The following is a 22,964-nucleotide window of genomic DNA, read 5'->3' on the forward strand; positions in this document are numbered from 1 at the left end:
CAGGCCGCCGCCGCCTCCCCCCGCCGCCGCGGCCCAGCTGACCTTCGCCGCGCCGGCAGCCGGCGCCGGGCCCGCTCCGCTGCCGCCAGCACAAAGCGCACGGCGCGGCCGAGGCCGAGCCCACAAAGGGGCAGCCCCGCGGCCCAGGCCCGCGCGCGGCGGGCCCTCCGCAGCAGCCGAGCCGGGCCGCCGCCTCAGCCTGGCGCACAATAGCCCGGCGGAAGGGCCCGGAGCCGCCCGCCGCCGCTCCCCTCCTCCGCCTCCCCTCGGGACCCGCAGGCCCGGCCGGGGAGGAGAAGGGCCCGCGCGCCTCGCCCCCCTCGGGCCGGGCCGCCTCAGCCCCCGGCGCGCGGCCCGGCCGCCAGCAGGAAACCGGCCGCCCGGGCTGCGCTTAGGCCGCGGCGGGGCCTGGTCCCGACTCCCCTCAGCCGCCGCCGCGCCGGCCCCGCGGCCGCGCCGAGGCCTTCCGCGGGGTGGGGGGCGCCGGGCGGGGAGAGGGCCCCGCCGGGCCAGCCGCTCTCGCCCCTCCGAGGCCGCTCGGCCTCCCCTCCGCGACGCGCTCACCTGTGGGCGCTGCGCTGGGCGGGACCCCGCTGAGGCGGCCTGGCTCCCTCGGTGGCGCGGGCTGCGGGGCGACTGGCTGCGCCGCTCTGGCCGAGACGCTCGGTGCCCGGCGCGACCGCCCGAACCGACCGCGCGCTCCGTGCCTCTCGCTGCCGGCCGAGGAGACACCGCCAGGGGGGCGCGCCAGCTGCGGCGGAGCACTCCTGCCTGCCAGGCGCGCTCCCGGGGCAGGCGGGCGGCAGCGCGCGGCCGGCAGCGCCCTCGCGCACGCGCACCCGGCAGCGGCGCGCGCAGGCCGGGCCGCCCGGCTCCCGGCGCGGCGCCCAGGGAACAAAGGCCGCGCCGCCCCGCGGGGAACCCGAGCGCCCGGCCGCCCCCTCTGCGCCGTCACCCGTCCCTCGGGGCCGGGGGGGGCGGTCGCCTCTTACCTGTGCCGCCGCCCAGCCCCGCCAGGGTCCCCCGGGCCCCCCGCGGCCCCCCCAGCGAGCGGGCCCGGGGCGGGGAAGAGGCCACGGGCCCGGCCCTCGCCCTGCCGCGCCCGGTGTGCCGCGGTGCCGGCTCCCCCGCGCTTGCAGCAGGCGCCTTGGCACGCCGGCATCTGCGGGGTCGAGGCCTCGCAGGCCCGGCTGGGGCTGCCGCGAGGGCTGCTGATGCCCTTCCGAAAGGCGAAGCAGCCCTGGGAAGCGGCGTTGTCTCACAGGGGCCGGTAACGTCCCGCACGGGAACGTTCCGGTGATTTTAAGGGACTGCTAACAACAAACCCCTCCTCCAGTCTCTTCCTCTTCAAAGACCTGCATAATTCAGGTTAAGCCCCCGTCCAGCGATGCCCTGAATGCATCCGTAACTTCCAGCACACGAACTGGATGAAATCAGTGTCACTACCAGTGTGCGTTCATTTGCTGTGCTGGGCTAGGATCCCGTCCACCTGCTGAAGCTATTAGAAGCTCGCCAGAGGAAAGCCACCATTTGTTTTCAGTAAAATATGTATTATGTACCTGCTAGCTTACGTCAGGTTTTGAGTGACTGAAGCATTTTCTGGGCTAGGTGGCTATCCAAGATGGTTCTCACTATCCTCCCCATTCCTTTTGGTGACCAGAAAGCACTTCTTTTTGTGTAACATTCTTACGTTGAATCTGCCAAGTCTGCTCTTAATCACAGATTTTTGAGATAAGTTTTAAGGCAGCTTCTTTAAAATACGTCACTGTAGTGATGCAGTGCAATATGTACCAAACCCACTATTTAAGAATCCTCCCAAGTATAGATAATGCCAATTATTTATCGGCAAAGGATGACAACCATAGGAGCATAACTGCACATATTTTTTTCCCTGCACAACTTGGAGCTATGCCGTGATTATCGAGCTTTTTCCTTTAAGTAATCATGAGGAGCGATACGCACGGCAATGACAGCCCACCCGTAGTTGGGTTGACTTATGGAATGCTTAAGGAAAAAGGTTACGGTGAAGTATTATTTTTATCCTGGATAGGAAGGACACAATCCTGAAGCAACATGTCATCAGTATTAGAGGTTTTTTCCACGCTTAGATTTTAGTACAGAGTAGGGCCAAATATTTGATATATTTTTAAACACATGGAAGTCTATTTGGTAGTGGAAACATCAAAAAAGGTAGTCTTCATAGACAACAAGGAAAAAAGCTTCTATAATAGCAGGTAGTATTTTTAGATATGAGAACCAGAATGCTTATCAGTTCCAGTAGTCTGTTCGGTTTCATAAAAAGTATCTCTGTGTTAAAGCTTTGATCTTGCAAACACACACTAACTTTTTGCTAAAAAAAAAAGGCAAGTTGACAGAGTCTTGCGGTCCTGGATCAGATCAGTGCATTGCTAGTTGGTCAGTGTTACTAAGCGTTTGCCTTTCACTGAATAGAAGCTAGTTCCTTGAGCAGTGAAAGTAACTAAGCCTAGTTTCTAATGAATTTTTTCTCCTCTCTATCCTCACCACAGGAACCTCCCACTTCACTCCGGTGTTCCTGCTAACCTCACCTCTGAAATGCCTCCAGCCTGCCCACGTGCTGTAACTTTTTGTAGCACCCCACCACACTCACACCTGTAACTGATAGGGCCGGAGAGGGAGCACCCAACAGAGTACAATCCCAGCTGTGTGCATACACCCACTGCTCCATCCCCCAGTTCACATCTTCAAGCTCTCCAGCTGGCAGACATGTTTCCCTGCCTCCCTCAATAGGACTACTTATCTGGGCTTCCTTCCACTATCCATCACTACACTTTTCAAGAAAGTTACAGGAACTTCAGTGTCTTTGAGACTCATTCCTCCCTTAAACTGGTGTGAAATTAGCCCACAGGCTCAAAGTTAGTAGAGAGGGCTGACTGGAACAGACCCCTAGCAAGATCTCACAAGCTTAATTACTGTGGGAAATGAGTGTTAAAAGGCCTCAAAGACATGTTAAGAGGTCACCTAATCCATCCTCCTGCTCCAAGGTAAATCAGCTATGCCTTTGTTATTCCTAATGTTTGTCTAAACAGCTCGTAAAAATCCTCCTGCAGTAGAAATCTTTAAATGGTCTTCCGAAACCTATTCTAGTGTTTTTCTGTCCTTACCATTACATTGTTTCTCCCCATGATATACAGCCTAAGTCCTCCATTATAGTTTTAGTCCATTCTTGAAACACGTCAGTGAACACAGAATCAGTTTTTTCCCTTCTCTGTTTTTGAAGACCTTAATCTTCAGTAAATTACATCAGTTCCTTTCCATCCATAGGTCACCACTGCAAGGCCTCCGATCATTCTTGTCTTTTCCCTCCACATACTCTGCAACCTCTGCTTTTATTCTTTTTTGACTGCAGTTCTGGGAACTGAACACAGCACTCCGACTGAGGCGCTTTTAAATGCTGAGTAATAAAGGCTGACGCTATGGGGATGCCATTAAATTAGCAGTATCTGTCAATATAATAATTGCAAACTGGAGTTAGTCTTTTTAACATCAAGTTTTACTAATTCTTAATTTATCAACATTACTTTTGTATGCATTGTTTACTAGGATAAGAACCTACTTGCCACCACAGATGCATAGAATAGCACTGTGGTTGATAAAGTTATATGTCTATGTAGGCCTATAGTTTAATGGGATGACTGTGTTTCCTTACTGGACAATAATATCTATAAGTCTTCAGTTTCATATTAAAATGTAATAAAACACTTCTTTCTCCTCTAAACTTTAGGACAGTATTTCTCATTCTTAAAAGTACTATTATTTCCTATTCGTTTTGTAAAAGGGATAGACTAGTTCACACTATTTATGTGAGCTGCTGTAATATTTTACAAAGTTCATATGTATTATTATAGTATATATGAGATTTTAAGTGAAAAGTCATTAGTGATATTTTAGGTTTCTGTAAAACACATTCCTTGTTTCAAGAGTGAAGAGAGTATTGGCAACACGTGGCAACATTCTCTTGAGATGTTGAAATATGATTACCGATGGATAAACTGGATACTCAAATTTTGTTTCTGGGGCAGAAGTACTGCTTCTGATCATTCAGAGTAACACTTGATCCTGGTAGCTAAGTGCCTACATTCTAAGCAAAGCACCCAAACATAAACTCATTTCTAAGCTTGTCTGTAACAACACTGAAGCTAGCAAAAATACATGTACATAAGCAAATTTTCTACTTACAGCGTTTTAAAGTATTTAAAAGTAATGAATTCATTTTACCCAGTTTTGAGTATCCTATTCTAACTACTTTTTTGTATTGAAATGAGAACATTGAGCCCTTCAGAAATTTGAGCACATAATGTCCAACAAAACACACTTATTTTGAGACTAGTGAAAATGAAGTACCTGAAGGTAACAAAGCACACTAATTAGAAATCAGTGATTACACAGATTACAAAAGGACATCTAAGACAATCGTTCCTCAGAGTACTAAATACAGTATGACTTTACAGGAAAAAGGCTGTTCTTCATAGAAAAAATGATACATTCTGTTTAAAAAATACAAATAAAATTATTTTTAACCTTATTTTTTCTGTCCAGTTAATATCTTCCCCATACATATTAGCACTTTGGATGCATTACTAATGATTTTTGCCATCTGCAGTTTCCCAGTACCACAGAAAGGAAGATGACAAACTTTCAAAGTTTGTCTCAAACATCCAGGACGATTTTAAAGACAATAATATTGATTAAGGTGGAAGATCAGTTGCTGATATCTACTGATCTCTTAATCCTGCAGCAGGATGAGTTTGGGTTTTTTAATTTATATTTTTCATTGCCAAGGCTGCCAAACATCTCTATTCCCAAACAGTTTATTTAGTATAAATGACAAGAGGCTCGGGGATTTTTTCCCTGCAATGCTACCTCTGATATCTGCAGCACTCAAGTGATTCCCTCAAATTTGGTTTCCATTAAAAAAACTGAACAAACAAAATCTTCAAAAGTAAATGCTAAAGTTTCAGAAAGAAAATACATAGAATCCAAAGCTTAGTATTTAATATTTCATTTTGAAGCTAATGTTACGTTAGACTGGTTGGATTTGATGGTCCTGATGTACCAGCTGACTTCATCGGATACACTCATAGAAACTACATGTTATAGTCTATTATTAGTTACAGTGTAGCTATGTATTAAGTCTTCACACACTTAAAAGACAGGCAGCCTGAAAAAATATCAAGACTGTATTTCATAATTATCATAATTGACTTGACTAATTTACTGATCTCAGTTATTTTATAAAGAAAAAAAATCCATTTTTGTTTTTGTTTGCATTTCATGCATTTGATTTATTTACTACTTATGTCCTTTTTCAGTATGTATAAGAAGCTGAAATTGAAATAAGAGGCAGAGGACAGGTTTTATAGAAAGATTAGGATGCAGCATTGGGGAGACAAACAAAAAGAATCTTTTTAAAGTGAAAAAGATTCCTAACTATTTTTTAAAAGTTATTCTGGGTAGGAAAAGGTGCCTTGTTACTATTTAAATCATAAAAACATATTGAAGTATATTACAGAAGCATTTTCAGGACTGGAGATTTTAGGCAATATCAAATCTACTAGCTCTTCAGAAGCACTGTAAAAGTTTATACATGACTTGCCTTCTTCCCCAGCTTCATCCTTCCTGATAATGGCCAGCATCTTGATATTTTGTAGACATACTAGTATACAGGAGTCATAGCATTAGGTTGCACATATTTTTTCTTTATGTAGCAATTATTTTAAAAATATATTTTAATAATCTATCAACCAATTGTAGGCTATCTAGCAAATCTCATAGGTCATGGAACTCCATGGAAATATTTATGATCAGCATGTTTCTAGCCAATTATCACCTTGCAGTTTTAGGAGGAAAGCAAGTGGCTGTCTGCCAACGTGGGTGAATTCATTCATCTAAATTCTAGTTTAGAACGAGCTCTGATTTTCAAAACAGAAGTAGTGCGCTATTAGCAACAGAAGAGCCAGCACAACCACTGTCCTCCTGAGGATCAGGATGAATCCAAGGAGAGGCTTAAGACTATCAAGTTATTTTGCAAGAATCCATAACTAGTAATGAGACAAAATACAATTCCAGTCAGCCCTGACCTATATCAGATCCCAGCTAACTAAATCCTAAAACCCTTTAAACCAATTAAGATGTCCTGAATCATTCAGTTCTCAGTATGTAAACATGCAGTCTTCATTGAAGTCCTGAGTAAAACATGAGATGTTTAATTTATAACATTTAAAAAGGATATAATAGTGGAAAAAATCTGTGGACATGTAGCACATGATTACAGAAGTAAATAACTACTTGGCAATTCAGTAAGTCAATTACAGGATGAAAAAGTGACTTAAAAAGAATGTGAAATGTACACAATAATTTCTTCAGGTTTGAAATTTGCATGTCTGTAAGATTGAACAAGATAAGAATGTGTTTTTGAGGGGTTTTGTTTGGCAAAGTTTTTGGGAGGTTATGTCTGGGTGGAAGAAATTAGTCTTACAGCATGCCCTGAAGAACAACATAACTGGACAGGGATAGGTAATTAGAAAAAATATCAAGTAATAATTAATCCATTAAACAGTTTTTTCTTTTCTTTTTTTTTTTAGAAGTCAGAGATTATTACCAGATCTGTATTAGTCTGACAGATAATCTGTATACACCAATAAGCAGGTGTCAGCTAAAGCCTAAACATTATACTAAAAGTTCTGAACCAAACTCAATGTATCTTCAGCTTAATATAGAAACAAACAGCAAACAGTGTGTGTGAACACCTGTAGCTGGTACAAATATGTTAGTTTTCCAAGAAGTATATAAACATATTCCCATACCAAGCACATTATAGATAGTTCCTATCTAAATTCTTACAGTTCATTTCATTATATTGTTACTCAGGGTTCGGGCAAGCAGCCAATATTTTGAGCCTTCCTGAAATGTTTCCATCAGGAGGAGACCCATATAGGATTTAAGTATGTCTTTGGCATAAGCCTCTTTATTTATGAAATAATTGCCTTGAACATGTTGGAGGGAAAAGGAGAGTGGCATCACTTGCTTACAAATCCATTTTTTTGCTTTTGCGAAATACCTCTGACAGAGGCTCATGGCTGCTCTTCAAGTTTTCTCATAAGAAAACACACGCTAATCCCCATTTCTATACTTGCAATCAAACTCCTGAAGCACATGATTAACGCCTTGCTCAGATCCTGCCACGTCTACCAGTTCCTACTGTTCTAGCTCTCCCAGTACACATGAATGTTTCATTCTTCCCCTCTTCAGCCTTATTGACTGTAGTCAGGCCCGTGACTGAGCACAGTCACTAACATTTGCCAGAAAAAGAGCATTTTGAGAACCATTCCAAAGAACATGGTCATGCTTCCACCCTTTTTCCCCTCTCTTCTTCCTCTATCCATACAAACATGGACAAAAAGTCTCCTGGTTTTCATTTTCTGCATGAATCAGTAAGAATGAGAGCACTACTGTGGGGAAGCTTAGACAAAGAAGCAAGGTTTGCATTCAGCTTTAAATGAAGGTGTTTGGGGAGTTTTGATTTTTCCTCGTCAGTAATTTTTCAGCAGAGTTCTGGTGGTCATCAAGAAATAAATGCAGCAAGATCACACAGTGCAGTAAGGGTCCACTTTGTTCACATTCCTATTTATGTATAAAATACATTTAAAAATCATTATCATTGTCAACAAAGTCTGGTCACCAGAAATACATCAGCAAATCATGTCCTGGCTAAATATAATACCCTACATTAGGTGTTCTGGAAACAGCACAAAGTAAGGATCTTTATTATCAGGTATCCTTTGTCATGCAACATTCGTGTTAATTTTACTGGGAGTTAGTCTGAGCAGACATCACAGAGTGCAATGAGGATTATAAAATCACAGGGGGCACCTCACTGAAGAAGCTGTCGGCCACAAAGAAATCTGATTACATGCATTATCCCTGACACTTCTGATTTACCAGAGAAGAGGGAAAATTATGAAAGGCAACATTCTGTTTTTCACACCTGAGTACAGAGAAAGCTTGAGGCATTATAACGTTCTTTGATATGAATGCCTATTTCATACTGCACACGTCTTTTCTCCTTCCTACTGTAATATCATTTACCATTGTAGCACCTCTTGTTTCCAGCCCTCCCCCTAGATTGCTGGTGCTGCACAGGAAAGCTTTTGAAGGCTTCATTTTATTCAGTGAGGTCATTATAACAGTGTTATCCCTTGTCTCAAGGGGAAAAAATAAATTAAACCAGACTGGTTTGCAACAGGATAATTCAAAGGATGTAATATGACAAGAATAGGTTTGCCATCCCAATTAGCATGGTGACACTGACCATCAAAAATGTCACCATAATTTTCCTTACTAAAGATGTTGGGGTTTTAATTCCTGTTATTGCTTGTTGGTTTGTTTTGGGGGGCTGGGTTCTTTTTTTCGGTTCTCTCCATTTTGTGAAGAGGACAGCTCCCCAGCTAAGGTGAAACACTATTTTTAAAATTATTAGACTTGATTCATTAAAGATTAAGCATATGCATGAAAGTAAGCCCAAAATTAAATGTAATCTCTCTTAGGTAGCTATAAATCAATCCATACTTGTTTTGATTATTTTGTGCATTTGCTTAAAATTAAAAGCTCTTTGGAAGATCACACATTCACAGAGCTGTCTGAGAGAAAATTTATAGCTTGTCAGCTGCATAAAGATATCATCTTCCAAAGTATTTTTGGGTGACATGGTAACAACATTCAATAAGATGTTAAACAGCAATCCTTTGCAAGCGTGCTTGTGTTCACTCTGATACTGCTAAAAAGTTTATTTCTTTCTAAATGAAAGAAAGCGAACACATCATTTGAACATCTGCACAGTGAAATACACATCCTTTTTCATAATTACGGAGCAAATCCTGTCCTGGCTGGCCCAGCGGGGATAAGGAGAAGCATTGCACAGTGCATCCATTATCACAAGAATCTTGCAGACAGGATTGGATTCCAACAGGCACACCCCAGGGAAGCACTTCAAGATATGATAAAATACTATAACCCTGCCTGCCTGCGTGGCCCTATATACAGTCTTAGGGGAAACCTGCAATATCACCATCGTCTTATTTTAAACTGAAGGTGTATCGTATCAAGCAGAGGCCTTGCCACAGTTTCAATCTTGCTATTTCTTCATATATTATTGTAACACATGCTTCCTTAAAAATTTGTGAAAAGAGCGCTTATGTAAAAAATCCCTAGTTTGTTCAGAAGAACACAAGCTCTAGAACATGGGAAATTGTTGCTACAGGACTGTTATTGCTGTTGGGCATCTTATCCGACACATTTAAAAAGGTTGGACAGGTGGTAGGGAAAGCTCCTGCCATAGCAATAAAATCAGTCATCTTTGTATCCTAAACTACACTATTCAGGGACCAATTCCAAATAAATTTACTCCAGTAGTTTCAGCAAACATGTCTGTCCCTTCAGTCATCACATTACAGACAATAATTTTCACAATCAATAAATTTCATCCATGTGATTCCCATAAATGGCCCTTAGAAACGTACTACAAACCACTTATAACCAAAGCAGAATCTTCCCCAGCTGCACTGCAAAGCAGCTGTAAAACTGCTTTTAGCAAGGAATTAGGGTTCATTTAAAAAATCCAACTAATTTACCCTATCAAATTTCTTCTCATCGTTAACTGTAGAGTTCCTATAGTGCACATCCCAAGTATTGGGGTTTTGTTGTAGAGTGGGTTTTTTTGAGGCAGAGATAAATTTCAGTGTATTCCTGGAAAACAGGAAAGAATTTATTGATTCCAACTACTAAATCTGCCACCCCTCCTAGGTTATGATTTCATTTTGTCAGTTTAGCTTCCTTTTACAATGACTGCTCTGTCTTGAAAAGTTGTATTCCACAATTCATGTTCAACTTTTCGAATTGTGCATTGCGCTTTTCACGGTTGCATATCTTCCCTTTTCTCCTTAGTTTAGGAAGTACATTAAGAAACTACTTTAAGCCATGGCTAGTTTAACTTTTTCCTCCTTTTTAAATGGATGTTTACCATAGCTCCCAATTTTATTGTTACCTTCCCAATTGCTGTCTAACACTCAGATATTGAAAAGCAAAAGGGTATCTGGAGTTTCTATCAAGGAGAAAGTACCCTTTGGGAACGAAAAACAACCCATGGCTGCTGCATCTGCTGAATTCTAAATGGTAATTAATTTAATCTAGTTAGAGGATAGACACTGGAGCTTATTAGTGCCAGACGCCTTCTGAAGTGTGTACATGCTTATCATAAATCCCCACAAACTATTTTAAATTTCATTTATCTTTGTATCTTTCTCTGTTTTTTAACTTTGTTATAACATGGCACTTAATGAAACCATAACAAAATCCTTTTACTATGCAAAACTTTTTTCAACATGATTTTATACAGTGCGAACTGACAACCGACACAAATAAGAACAGGTTGGTAGGGGGATACCTGTTTATGTCAGTACTGCTAAAGATAGTCTCAGCAGCCTAAACTTACATGTGTCAAACCTGTAACCATATTTAAAATACTACCCACAAAACCTGCTTATCCCAAAGAGGGTGGTGAAAAGACCATACCCTAGAAAGGAGATAAATCTCTACAGATTAACAATACAAATTAAGCAGGGCGGTTATAGATTGCAATCTCTTCTGCTGATGATGGAAAAAAAGCAAGCAAAAAGTGGATCTTGCCCCTAAAATTCTTGGTCCAAGTGAGGCACTTTTCTAAGCCATTCCCACTTTACCATGTTTTTACCTTGAGTTTTGAACTGCAGTTGCAATGACATCAAGATATGTGACTATACAACTAATTTCACCCAGTAGGCTAAGAAGTGCTGGTTTCTCTGCCTTTCAGATCAGTTGCTTTATGCTTTTTTTTTTTTTTTTGGTGCACCAGAAGAGATTATTTTAGATCAGGTACTATAACTATATACTGTTACCCATACAGACAAGCTAAAAGGCTAGTGGGAAAATATTTACTCTTTTGGAGAACTGAAAAATGTTATTTCCTTCATTAATAGGATTATATTATCTACAACATAAACTATGAGTAATGTATGCATTACAACATGTTGCTAATCCACCAAAATTCATCTAGACAAGCATAATCTGTGAATACACTTTCTAATACATCTCCTTTCCTACATACTTAATACAAACAGTACCGGTCTTCCATATTCTAGGATACCCTGAATTCTAGCCAATTAACAAAAAAAGCAAAGCAGGACCTGAAATCCTGTGTCTCTATTCCCAAAAGCAGATTCTGTGTGTCCTGGAGGAAGATGGAATACTCACTACACTTTCCCAGTTGCAATTTTTCCTTGTCTTCATGTGTGCATGAAAAGATGACTGATATGTTTGATTCACTATCCTTGCAGTACCTGCAAGAAGACTAGGAAAAATCCAACTCTTCATGACTCTAATTCATGGAATAACCCTCCTGAATAACCAGGACATTAGAATGCTGATGGGCAGCTCCTCATCCTTTTGATGATACAAAACTTACCTACAAGCAAGCCCCCTAGCTAAGGTGTACAAACACAGCCCACAAAGAGTTGGCTCAGTTTCTGTGATGGAAGACTGAATTTAGTTCTTTCCTCAATACAAACTGCAACTGACCACCTCTTCAAATTACAAGATGCTAAAATGTATTAGATAAAAATATGTCAGCTGCATTTTCAGAGAACTTTCTTTGATCATAGATCCCGTTACATAGCCTTACTAGTATCAAGTCCAGTTTTGTACCAGGTTAATGCTTCTTGATTTAATGCACCCATGCCTATAAATCCTAATTATGTGCCAGGGCTTCAGTATGCCAGTTGTTCAATGAACATAAAGTTAGAAGGACACTTTCTGCCCCACAAAGACTTTTGTATAAGATGGGAGAGAGAAAAGAGAACACAGACAAAAGAAAGTGGCAAGACAATAAAAGCTAGCAATATAGGAAATACTTAGAGCATGTTGACATCTTGATATTTATCCTCTGTTTTGTAGGCATGATGAAATAAAAAAAAAGGGGGACAAAAAGTTTACTGGGATTTGAATGAAAATAACAGTTTTGTAGGTGTGCAAGGCCCTCTTCCGAATGAGGAATGACATAGAAAAATGTGAATATTTGAATTGAGTAATTAACGAAAAAGGCACAATCCTACTGTGTTGAGGTTATGGGAGGAAAGATTTAACCATTCAGTACCGTTCGGAGGTGACAGACAGTAATGGAGGGGCTGTGAATAGATCTAAGGAGGACAGATTTTTTGCTTGATGCAATGCACACACCAGAAGCATATGACCCCAGAAAGGGATCAAATTTGCAAAGTCACTGTCTGGGAGGGGTGGGGTGGGGGTGGGAGTTTTACCAAGATAGACGTCAGCAGAAAGAAGTATGAGAATATGTTCTTTTTCTATGAAACACAGGTACAGAACCTTAGAAAATACAGCTTTTTATTTTCCTGGCTGACATACTGTATTTGTTGTGATGCAGTGAATTATGGTACTGAGAATCAGTCCTTACAGTGTGGTTTTGGAAAGCATTTCCCATTTGCCAGTTAGACGTTTAAATAGAAGAATCCCCTGGCATCACCACTGGCTTACACACAGATTCACTTACACTCCATTTTTCATGAGGTTGCCCACATCAGCCATATAACATTACTTAGAGAGGCCTTACTGATTTTTCTCCACTGTTTTTTAGCAAGACAAGGCTTCTGTTTCCTCTGGGTCCTACCATATCCTGTTCATTACTTTATATCCCGAGGCACAGAAGAGCACCTGCTGCCTTTCATTGTATTCCTCTCCTGGCTGTAAGGAGTAATTTTCATGCTTGGTGTAAGACCTTCATCAGGAGAGATCCATTTTAGCCAGAAGATCTTTCTCTGGTTTGGGGAAAAGATTAGGTGATTTCTTCTGTTATATCTCCGGCCTCATGAAGAAACTGTTAGGCCTTCCCCATTCACTGAAAGTCTAGCCTGAGTTTCGTCTTCCAAAAAAGCAGATATTCATATGCTTATGCTTCTGTATAACCAGAGTTACATGTACAAACTTCCACACAACTGATTCCAGCTTATAAAAGGCCTCGGAATTCCCGTGAGATGAGAATTGTGTGAATGGCAGGAAACATTTGTACCCCGTTCATGCTGCAGTAGCACAGCTCTTTACTGTCTGTGCAGCAGACATGCAGGCAGATTTGGGGGGCCAAACACGAACAGCTGAGCTATAGCTAAGTCTATCTCCCAGGCTAATTCATACATTGCGTTTAAAATTAATATTTCTGTCTGTCTGATGATGGTGCAATGGTGAAGAAAAAGCTGTATGGATACTCTGCATCCTACTTCCAGTTTCATGAAGAGAATGGAAACTGCTGTCATATTTTTTCTGTACGTATCTGCCAACATTCTGAGCTGTAATTCATGGAAAAATCGTCTGCAGGTTTCAATAGTTGGTAGAGAAAGGCTGAAAGTGTTAAGCTATTTTACATTTTTCATCAGTACTTTTGAGCATTAACTCTGTTTGATCTCCATCAACACAGATGCAATTTATCATGCATCAGATAGTCATTGAGCTCCCCTGGTACTTGTTGATAGTCCTCAGGAAAAGTTCTATTTTATTATATTCCTTTACTGAAACATGAGCAAAAGCACTGCTTTAAACCTTTTCCACTTTCAGGAGAATTTCTAACAAAGCCTGTGTTAGAATCTCCATGGCTTTAGTGATTTGAGCCTAACAGGCAGACTAATTGCTCAAGCCTTTGAATCTCTCAACTGGAAAGAGATTGCTACCTGTAATTTAATTTATTAACTTTGCACATACCCTTAATTCTCTTTGGGATTGAAGTAAAGGATAAGAAGGGGAATAATATATTTTAAAGCCATACATTTAACTGGTTATGAATTAAGAAAGGGAATAATATATCTTAAAGCCGTACATTTAACTGGTTATGAATTAACTCCCTCAGTCGCTGCATAATCCATCATATTTTGCTTCTCTTTTCCTCTATATATTACCAAAAAGCCTGACTAGATAAAAGGGAAACAAGGAGAACTTGTGAAAAACAGAAAGGACCGCTGATGTATACATCTGGATGTGCACAGCAGGAAATTAAAACCATTGTTAACATCCAGGTTTTGCTTTACCCTACTAACCTTCCTATTTGGAGAATAGCACGTAAGAGTCTACAGAGTAAGAAGGGACTATGTAAACTAGAGCAACACCTTGTGCAGGATAGACCATACACGTTCTCTCTATATTCTTAGACCTCTGTTCAAGGCGGTGCAAGTCTGCATTAGATCCATCACTTGAGAAACAGAGAACAGTGGTAGCACCTGCACCTCTTGCCTTAAGCATAATTTAAATAGGAAAGTAATACTCCTTTTAAAAACACAATTGAAGAACTTACAAATTATTAACTAATAAGGTTTTGGACTTCACAGAATCTAAATGTAGTCTCCTTTCCAGTGACCACAATTTAATTTCATCCACAGTAAGATCTGAAATTATTTCATTACTAGAGAGGTAAAATACACTGCACATCTGTAAATTAATCATGAGGGATGGAAGGAATGTTTTCATATATCTCACACAGGAAGAAGAGATTATGATACATATAATCACTTCCCACTCTATTGAACAGTGTTCTCCAGTTTAACAGATCCAGAGTTTTCTGGCTACATTGCACTTACATCCTCTACAAATGGAACACCTCACAATACAAATTAGTAACTTCTTGGGCGACAACCCAGTGATATTTCAAAGAACATGCTTGTCATATTAACAAATTCCTCCCACACATGATGGCCATAATGTAAATCTTCAAATATAAGTCAGTTTGAATGTACAGGAACAAAAGGCACACCCTCTTAAGCTTTCAAGGGAACATGGAGGCAGTATCCATGAAGACAAAAATTTTCTGAGCATTATATTACTTGCTATCATCTTATTTTAACCCTTTGCATCAATTTGTCATAATCATCATCCTTCTCTCTCTCTCTGTTGTCAGTCAAGCTACAAGTGAACATGCTCACATCCTGTGATTAATATATTGCTCTATAGTGGAAATTTATGAGATTGCCAATTTATAGTGCATGAAAATGCCTACAAGTGAACTTTATCTGCCCATCTGTCATCAGAACCTCTGAATAACATCTCATACTTCTGATTTTCCCCTAAAAGCTTCTATTTCTTCTGTATTTTTCCAGCATTATTTTTACAAGGCAGAGGGGGTGTCAAGGGTTCAGAATGTAAGCCAGGATAGATTCAAGTATGCCATGCAAGAACACCTAATCTCACAGCATCATACAAAGCAGAAATATTCAGCTGTGTTATGATACGGATAACCTTTCCCATTATTTCCCACAGAAAGTATGAGTGTTTGTTTAAACTAAATTTAACCATATTAAATGCATATTTCGTAATTTTATATATGTCAGAATGAATAATATTTAAAGCATTTTTATTGTTATTATTAAAATAAAAGGTATTTTCCTTTTAACGTGTATTTCATGTACTTTGACATGATCTGGGAAACTAACCAAAATAAAAGAACTAAATAGATTTATTTACACAGCAATATGCTGCCAACAAGTGTTGGATATGAAGGCCAGAAATCAAGTTCCAATCTTCTGAGTCAAATCCACAATAAAAAACAATGTCATCACTTCACATTTTCTGGAAACGTTGCCTGCCTTTTTTGCTACCCATTTGTCAGCATTCCATCAAACTTCTGCTACACCATAATGAACTCTTAGCTACCTCACATTATTCATTGTTATTAATGTAAGATCCTTCACTATTTAGGTAGATATTTTTAAGGTCTCATTAGCAAAGGTTACGTCATTAGTGAAGATTTAGTCCTGGCAAGTCTTGGTCCATTAGAAAGGCAGGCTGAGCTGTTATACCATGTGGTAATTTTGCAAGTTATATTAGCTATACTTCCACACTTAGTACAACTGTGTTTGTATTAGGTATTTTGTTGGTATGAGAAGAAAACATAATCACTAACAAACACTCACTCTGTGTGCAGTGAAACCAATCAAATGCAGCCTCTGGACTTGCCTGGAATTTGAGCACTCATGGCATCCAATCGCTTACTGTCACAAGTACAATAAGAAACAAAAACTACCCTCAGCACTTTGGTAGAAACCAGACAGCGGTGCGAAAGCTGACAACTTGAAAAGCAGCTGAAAGAGGGCAGAATCTCACAGAAGTAATTTAAGTGGAAAGCCAAGGACAGTAAATACCAGGTCCTAATCCAGATTATTATACCATTAAGATATTGTAGTGTAAATCAGGATTGAAGAAGAGCAATGATTTTTAGAAATCTGCATAATAAATTAGTATTAAATGCTTTCTAGCAAGTATGAAAACAAGTTAAAAGTTAGTGATGAAATAGAATATGTTAATGTAAAATGCTTCTTAAGAAAATACACTCAATATATTCTGCTCATATCACCAACTGCAGACAGCTGTATAATGCGATACACACAGGATAAAAGTAAGAGGGAACTATGAAAATGCCTGCTATCTTTAACACACTATGTTTCTACAATCTACTGCAGAGAAAGCTGAAAGACTAGAGTTTACTTAGGCTTATTTTTCAGAGTTTTTAGGAGCTCCTAAGAGGACCTCCAGATGCTGCCAGAACACCTTCAGTTTATCTTGAAATGCATAAGCCAACTGTGCTTCAACTGCTGCTAAAAGTTTTCCACCATTCTTCCCCTGTTGGCATTACACTCCCTTCACAGGACCTGAGCTTAGCACGCTGCAGCCATTAAGCTTATCTTGACCCATGCAAGGGGCCAGTAGAACTGAATACACAGGCTATTTTAATTTCTTTATAGTCAGCTTGTGAAAAAGGTCAGTATGCAGAGTATGGGTGGGTCAAAGCCCATTGACACAGACAGCAACATTACGTAGGTGCACAGGGATGGAAGCTTGCGCGGGAAGTTGCAACTCCAGTTTATGTGTTAGAGAAAGGTCACACAGAGCAGAAGTCCCTGCCATTGGCTTGGTTGATCCTAAGAAATAAACTGATTAAAGGATGGTTGGAATCTTAACTATTTTCTGATCTACAGGCTGAAAAAGTTGGGGTGGTTCAGCCTGGAGATGAGGAGGCTCCCGGAAGACCTTATGGCAGCCTGCCAGTACCTGAAGGTGGCCTACAACAAAGCTGGAGAGGGACCTTTTACAAGAGCGTGTAATGATAGGACAAGGGGAAATAGCTTTAAACTGAAAGAGGAAAGATTTAGATTAGTTATTAGGAAGAAATTCTTTACTGTAATAATGGTGAGACACTGGAAGAGGTTGCCCAGAGCAGCTGTGGATGCCCCATCCCTGGCAGTGTCCAAGGCCAGGCTGGATGGGGTTTTGAGCAACCTGGACTAGTGGAACATGTCCCTGTCCATGGCAGGGGGTTGGAACTAGATGGTCTTTAAGGTCCCTTCCAACCCAAACAATTCTGTGACTGTGATTCTTCATCTACTTAGCTTTCAAGAGCAACACAGTGTAATAACAGAGATAATCTGGGCATTGGGACCACTCTCATGTGAGCATGGCCACATACCCCAAGCTACATCCTGCTTTAAGCTAAATTCTGTCCCAAGTCACAGCAAAAGCTCATGTCCATCCCACTTTACTGTTTTGTCTGAATAGATCCTACTCTATACCTTTTACCTTCAAAACCTTAAAGGTTTTATTTCAGCCACGTTCTTTCTCCTCAGCTTATGTTCCAAGGAATATCAGTGAAGCTTGCTTAAGAGAAGGCTTATTTAGGTGATGCCTAATAAGTGGTATATAACATTGCATAGAGTTATTTACTATGATTAGCATCTGTAGTAGTATATGCTTTCTAAAATTAAGTCTACCAAAACATGCTTTCTCTGTGGTTGAGAGATCTCCCTTTATTTTGAAGAAGATTCTCCCATTTTGCAGAAGAGCAGAGTATGCTCTGCCCTCTCTAGTATATGCTTTTATTAATATTTTGTCTTGAACTCCCATACTTGGGAGGTAGTTTCCCAAAGGAACGCCTTCCAACTAGTGTTTGCTGTCAACTTGTGACCCTGAAGCAAACTAGCTGACACGCCAGTATCTTTCAAGGGTGACTATCTATTCCCCTGATATATGAGCACCTTGAACTCAATGTTATGTAGTCCAAATTGCAGAGATGACTAGATTATGATGCAATTCTGCTGATTTAGTAAGATTGCATAGAGGTGTATTTGGCTTATGGAACGTAGTGATGTTTTCATCTCTATTTTTGTTTTCATCTCTATTTTGAAAGTGTATTGGAGAAAAACAACCCCACTCAGACTGCTTGATTAGCTCCTTCCCCACCCCCACCCCCGCTAGTACTCTGACAGATACTAGTTTTAAAAAATGAAAAACTGCAGCATACCACATAGCTACTATACTTTCAAAGGAAGACATTCTGCTCTGTTTCTTGCACTCTCGTTTTTAATACTATTACCATCTTCTAAATACCCGCTACACTCTGAAATTATGACCCTTTCCTCCTCCTCCTCCTCCTGTTTCTACCCCAATATTGACTTCCTAACTTACACAGACAAGGACAAATTATAGTCACAGTACAGTCATTAAAATCTAACCTTTTATATATACAGCACCTACAGATAACATCAATATAGCAATAAAATCGTCTCCTGAGGAATTCAGTAGCACTCCTGCAGTTCCACTAAGGTCAGTGAACATGTAGGAAAACAGCATTTGTCCCATAATAAAAATGTCCCCACTATGCATAAAAAAACTTTTTCCAGGAGCCACTCAGTCTTCTTCAAATAAACTTCTTTTTTTTTTTTTAAACAGTGAAATTTAGGCTGCCTGTTACCTAGTTCCTATTTCCAGATTTAATATCCCGTACTAGTGAAACAGTTTTGAAAAGGTTATCATAATCTAGTAAAAAAAATAAATAAAAAGAATTTTTGAGTTGAAAGCTCCCCTCCTCAAATGTAGCACCACACTTATTACAGCACTTTATTTATTTGGGGTTTTTTTGGCATTTTTAGTTACATGGCAATTATGTGTATGCTTTTGTGGATGATCCTTAGAAGTTCATTGAACATTTGTACTTCCAGTTTCCAGTAAAAACATTTTTTATAGGATTTGCTGATTCTCCAGAGGACTTGCAGATACTGCCCAAAACTTTCCCTACCAGCAAGTGGTAGAAAAGGTAAAGAAAATTATTCTACCAGAGAAGAGTTAAAAGGAGTGATTTGTAGGAAGGAAGTAAGAGATATTAATCTTTCAGAAAGCAATAGCTATAATAGTATAGACTCTTGCAAAACTTTTTGCCTCTAGCATGAGTTGTAAACACACTGAGAACTGCAGTCAATGGGGAAAGACTACCATTATCCCAGCTTTGTTTCTCACAGCAGTAGTGGGTGTAACTGGTTTTGACTGGACAGTGGATAAAACTAGGATTACAGGGATCAGAATGTAGAATTTTATTTCCTTTGTGTTCACTTTCATTTTTTAAATTAAGTCTCTGCTGCAGCAGCAGTAGCTGCTGAAAACATTGTTGAGATTAAACTTAGGAAAAAAGTGTGTATGTGCATATTTATATTTGTGAGAGATTTTCATTGGGTAATATGAAACAGCTGAAAGTAGGAATTTATGCGTGAGGCACACATTCCTATCATCAGTGGTTAAAAACTCAAATCTCTCTGAGGCTTTCCTCTTCTGAATTCAAAACACTGCCATTGATGACCCCACTGTGCCTCACCATGGACCAAAAGTCACACACAAATAGGGTTTTACATGCTTTGCTGGCCAGGTCAAATGCTTTTCAAAAGCATTATGGTATTAGCCTGTCATTTGTTCCTGTATTATTTGTCCAATTTCTGTTAATGCTGCATGAGTAAAGAAGGGAGAGGACAAGGAAGTGTGACACATAGCTGGTACATCTGGAGTCCCTCATTTTCAGAAAAAAAATTATAAAAATAATTAAGCTTTTTATTTGAAAGACATAGTGCCCTATTCTTGTGGCAAAATCAACATCAAATGTAGTAGCTTTGCTCAGTCACAGAAACACAGAATAACTAAGGTCCAATCCTCTGCTCAAAGCAGGTGCAAAGATCTGGTGGAATAGGGCTTTGTCCTGTCCAGTTCTCCAAGGACAAAGATCCCATGACTTCTCCAGTCATCTCTTCCAGTATTTGATCACCCACACACTGAAAACCTTTCTCTTTATACACAATTATAATTTCCTGTCTTCCAGTTTGCATCCATTCTCTCATCCCATAGCTGTACACCCCCCTGCGAAGAGTCACCCTGTCTTTTCTATATTTTCCCATTAAATGAATGTAGAGTGCAATAAGGTTTCCCTTTCACTCTCTTTTCTTCAGGTTCGAATAACCCAGTTCTCTCAGCCTCTCCTTGTGTATCATATACTTCAAGCCCCTGGTCATCTTAGTGGCCTTTTGCTGAAGTAACTCCAATATGTCAATGTCTTTCTGGTGCTGGAGAGCCATTAAGAGGTTTCTAGTGCTCATGTACCAAACAGATGCATCTCAGTTAAATGACTCTAAAGGGTTTGAAATTCTTTCAAAAGTAGCAGTAGAATATTTTACAAGTGGATCATAAACTGTCATACTTTTACATTTTATCTCCTTCATCTTGCACAAAGCTTTCCCACACTACAATATACATGATTTAATATATATCAATACAAGAAGCTGTCAAACTTTTGTTTTCTAAAGTTTTTCTGCTGGAGTTAGGAACTGGAAACTAGGACACTTCCTGCATAAGCTTTACCTTCACTCACAGTACAAAGAAATATTAACAAGGACATAGGGACTTTGAAAAGTGTCATAGCTTTGGTGTCCTAGATTTAAAAAGGAAATAGCAATGCAGTGTCTGCTACATTGAGACTGACTCCTGGGAGCCAGAGGGAAAGCAGATGAAAAGCAACCTTTTTTTTTTTTTTTTTTTTTTTTTAATGACAGCACAGGTTTCTAAATTTAAACCTCCAAATAGAGATCTTGCAAAGCTCTTAAAGCAATACCTTATCCCACTTTTAGAAACAATGATATATTTAAGTGCTATTCATATGTAGAAAAATAACAGCATAGGGATTACATCACCTCAAAAATACATAAGAGGATAACCAAGCTTCAAAAAAGAAAGGCGATGCAATCATCAAGCTTCTCTTAGTTAATATTGACAAAAGCCAAATGAAACAAACCTTGCAAAGCATGGTTCCAATGGGGCATGTAGCAAACAGAGGGAGCAGAGGCAAGGCAACGGCCTCAGGTGGGCTAGCGTGCTGCAGCAAACGCTGCTTCCTTCTCAAAGAGCACTGCATAGATCCCTGCATAATACTGCACATGCATCTGTCTGGTCCTAGTAGAATGCCTCACATTTTCTCCAGTTTCCTGAAGCACTCAGATGATCTCCATAGCTCCAACAGACATCCAGGTCACATACATAATAAATAAATCAGGAGCCTGCTAAAATGTGCACTCAGCACATACTACAGTTTTGAAACATTTTGGTTGGTTGGTTGTTTTTTTTTTTTTTTTCAAACCAATGAACACCTGGAAGCAAAATGGGGATTGAAGACCCCTGAATCCCATCCTAAATTGCTGACTAGATTACTCTGATGCATTACCCTGCATTATAGGTGCAAAAACTTTGACCTCATTTAAGCTACTACAAAAACAGAGACACAAAGATGGCAGTGAAAAACATATTTAAAATTAGACACTGAGATATTCAGACATGTGCTAAATGCTGTTTTACTTACTGTCAAGGAGGGAGTGCTGGAATCAGGAAGTTCCATAAAAACTGAATATGACAGTGGCCTGTGTAGTGAGGAGGAAGTGAGAACTAATCCAGCTAGCTCCTCAGTCTGTCCATAGTCAACAAAGTTCTATGCTTGTTTTGTATAATTCTCCAAAGAGTTTAACCCCAAGTGCGTAAGATTTTTAGCCCCTAACAGATAGCTAAGTCTATGAGTTAACGGTGACATGAGTCAGAGACCTCCTGCAAGCCCCTTGCATAAAAAGCTACCCCTTGCATGGAAGCATCTGACCTTTGTTGAAAGTCATACCAGTGTAAACAGAAGTGTTGTCTTTCCATAACAAGTACTTGCATAACTAGGGCAGTCCCCAGAACAGATGAATTTGAGTGCCTTTACAAAATACAGGGAAGCAAGACTATAGCTGGAAATGACTGACTCGCAAAGAATCTCTGTACATTTATTCTGCTTTCATTTATATCTAAGGAAATAATCAGAAAGGTTGTCACTTCCACTATTACGTGTCACGGTTCAAGAACATCAACAAGCTCTCCTGATTTTCTTTCTCACCAAAATAATCTTTTTTATTATTATTATTTTTTTATTGTGGTATTGTCAGTCAGCCTGTCACATTCAAATCTCACTTATTGTAGCAGTTGGTGTTTCCTTCAGTTCATATTTGGTGCTTCCTTACATTCTCATTTTCTGCCCTTAACTTCTGGGAAATAATGTGTTAGTGGCATATCTAGTATTTCAGACTTCTGCTACAGATGCTGATCAACACAATTGGCAGAGTTCTTGTGTAATATAATCATAGGAAAATCACTGAAAAAAAGGGCTTTCATCTGAAAAACTTTAAGATACCTTAGAGGAAAAAAAACACATGCTGCAATTCAAAAAGAGGGGGAAAATTACAATCTATGCATAAAATGTGAAAAGAAATTACTTCTATCTCGGAAATATTGCCAGTGCTAGTATTATTAATAGTCTTCTGAAAGACAGTGTAAAACCTGAAACTCCATAATGACCCAATTAGTAAAAACAACCAAAATGAGAGCACAGAAAAGGGATGTCTCGGTTGTATTATGTTTTTTTTGTTTTGTTTGCGGGGGGTGGGTGGGTGGGGTGGGGTGGGTGGTTTTGATTGTTGAGGGTTTGTTGTTGTTGTGGTTTGTTTTGGTTCTTTTCC

General features: G+C 40.2%; 1 protein-coding gene across 3 annotated transcripts in view; it reads right to left on the minus strand.

Moving 5' to 3' along the window:
• Positions 1 to 22,964, minus strand: part of SIAH1 (siah E3 ubiquitin protein ligase 1) — a 64,997-nt gene that overhangs the window by 22,404 nt on the left and 19,629 nt on the right. Inside the window, exon 1 of one of the 3 annotated variants that reach the window (XM_080410874.1) lies at positions 993 to 22,791. The exons of 1 other annotated variant lie outside the window; for it this stretch is intronic. The gene's annotated coding sequence lies outside the window, so the exon portion shown is untranslated. Of the gene's footprint in view, positions 1 to 564; positions 942 to 992; positions 22,792 to 22,964 lie in introns of those variants that run through there. One more of the 3 variants, XM_080410875.1, reaches the window with a different exon arrangement.

This window comes from Falco punctatus (genome assembly GCF_963210335.1).
Source record: "Falco punctatus genome assembly, chromosome: 14".
NCBI lineage: Eukaryota > Metazoa > Chordata > Aves > Falconiformes > Falconidae > Falco > Falco punctatus.